This window comes from Aquarana catesbeiana, linkage group LG06, assembly GCF_042186555.1.
Source record: "Aquarana catesbeiana isolate 2022-GZ linkage group LG06, ASM4218655v1, whole genome shotgun sequence".
Lineage (NCBI taxonomy): Eukaryota > Metazoa > Chordata > Amphibia > Anura > Ranidae > Aquarana > Aquarana catesbeiana.
The window spans coordinates 13,982,267-13,984,705 of NC_133329.1; positions in this window are offsets into that span (position 1 = coordinate 13,982,267).

Below are 2,439 nucleotides of genomic sequence, written 5' to 3' on the forward strand. Positions count from 1 at the left end.
TGCACAGTGTGCAGAGACGGACTAGTCATCCACCGGATCAGCGGAGATCAACAGAGTGATCCATGCTGAGCAAGCAGATGTCCAAAAATGGATCCTCCCGGGATCCGCACATGTGAAAGGGGCCTAATAGTTGTCCTGTGGACAGATTCTCCCACCTGAGCTGTGGATCTCTGCAGCTCCTCCAGAGTTACCATGGACCTCTTGGCTCTTCTCTGATGAATGCTCTCCTTGCCCGGCCGGTCAGTTTAGGTGGACGGCCATGTCTTGGTAGGTTTGCAGTTGTGCCATACTCTTTTCATTTTCCGATGATGGATTGAACAGAGCTCCGTGAGATGTTCAAAGCTTGGGAGATTTTTTTATAATCTAACCCTGCTTTAAACTTCTCCACAACTTTATCCCTGACCTGTCTGATGTGTTCCTTGGCCTTCATGATGCTGTTTGTTCACTAAGGTTCTCTAACAAACCTCTGAGGGCTTCACAGAACAGCTATATTTATACTGAGATTAAATTACTCTCAGGTGGACCTTTCTTACAAAATAGGTGACTTCTGAAGGCAATTGGTTCCACTAGATTTTAGTTAGGGGTATCAGAGTAAAGGGGGCTTAATACAAATGCCCCCTGCCACACCTTTTAGATATTTATTTGTAAAAAAATGTTGAAAAACATTTATAATTTTCCTTCCACTTCACAATTATGTGACAAAATGACAAAATGTGGAAAACTTCAAGGGGTATGAATACGTTTTCAAGGCACTGTATATAGAATTATTGGTTTTTAGCATAGTTCTGGTTTTATTAAGAAATATTATATTATTTGGTCATTTAGCACTATTGAAATGATTATACCGAAAATACAGAGAGAAGGGCATTCATGGCAGGATCACCAGGAATCCTTTCAATGTGAGTGGCACATTTTAAAGTTTTTGGAAATTATATTTGGAATAAAATGAACATGTTAGAGCATATATGAAAGTTTATCACCTGGGTTAATAGCCACATTAACCACTTCCCGCCCGGCCTATAGCAGAATGACGGCCGGGGCGGTGGTTCCGTTACCCTGAGTGGATGTCATATGATGTCTTTCAGGATACCAGCCGGGGGGGGGGGGGTGCGCAGCACAGAGATCGGTGGTGTGGCATGTCAGTCTGACACACCGCAACACCGATCTCAGAAAAGAGCCTCTGACGGATCAGCTGTGATCCAATCGTGATCAGCCGTGTCCAATCACAGCTGATCACGATGTAAACAGAAAAAGCCGTGTATCAGCTTTTCCTCACTCGTGTCTGACAGACGCGACTAGAGAAGAGCCGATCAGTGGCTCTCCTGACATGGGGGTCTGCGCTGATTGATTATCAGTGCAGCCCCCCCCCCCATGCAGATGCCTACACTGGACCACCAGGGATGCCAGTCAGTGCCCAGACAGATGCCAATCAGTGCCCAGACAGATGTCAGTCAGTGCCCAGACAGATGTCAGTCAGTGCCCAGACAGATTTCAATCAGTGCCCATCAGCAATGCCTGCTGGTGACATCTGTCAGTGTCCATTAGTACCACCGTTTAGTGTCCATCAGTGCCACCTATCAGTGCCCATCAGTGCCACCCATCAGTGCAGCCTTTTAGTGCCCATCAGTGTTGCCTATCAGTGCCCATCTTTGCCACCTATGAGTGCCCATCTGTGCCGCCTATCAATGCCCATCAGCGCTGCCCATCAGTGCCCTTCGGTGCTGCCTATCAGTGCCCATCAGTGCCACCTCATTGATGCCACCTCATTGGTGCCGCCTAATCAGTGCCCATCAGCAATGCCTGCCAGTGCCACCTATCAGTGTCCATCAGTACAGCCTTTTAGTGCCTATCAGTGTTGCCTATCAGTGCCCATCTGTGCCACCTCATTGGTGCCACCACATCGGTGCCGCCTTATCAGTGCCCGTCAGTGTAACCTCATCAGCAACGGTCAGTGAAGGAGAAAACTTACTTATTTAGAAAATTTGATAACAGAAACAAAGAAAAACTTTTTTTTTTTTTTTTTAAATCAGTCTTTTTTTATTTGTTTAGCAAAAAACAAAAAAAACCTGCAGAGGTGATCAAATACCACCAAAAGAAAGTTGTGTTTGTGGGAACAAAATTATAAAAATTCAGTTTGGGTACAGTGTAGCACGACCGCGCAATTGTCATTTTAAAGAGTGAAAGCTGAAAATTGTCGTGGGCAGGAAGGGGGGGGGGGTGATTGCCCAGTACTGAAGTGGTTAAAATATATCAATTGATCACAAGCATGTCTGTATTTCTATATTGCACGCTTGTCACAGTTGGGTATAAAGTGATCTGCATCCTTTTGGACAATATCATGTAATCCAGTAGATCTAATCTAGAAATAGTTTTGTTTTTCTGAGAAAATGTTGGAGGACTGAAGAGAGAAAATATGGGTTGTGCCCTACAGCAGCTACA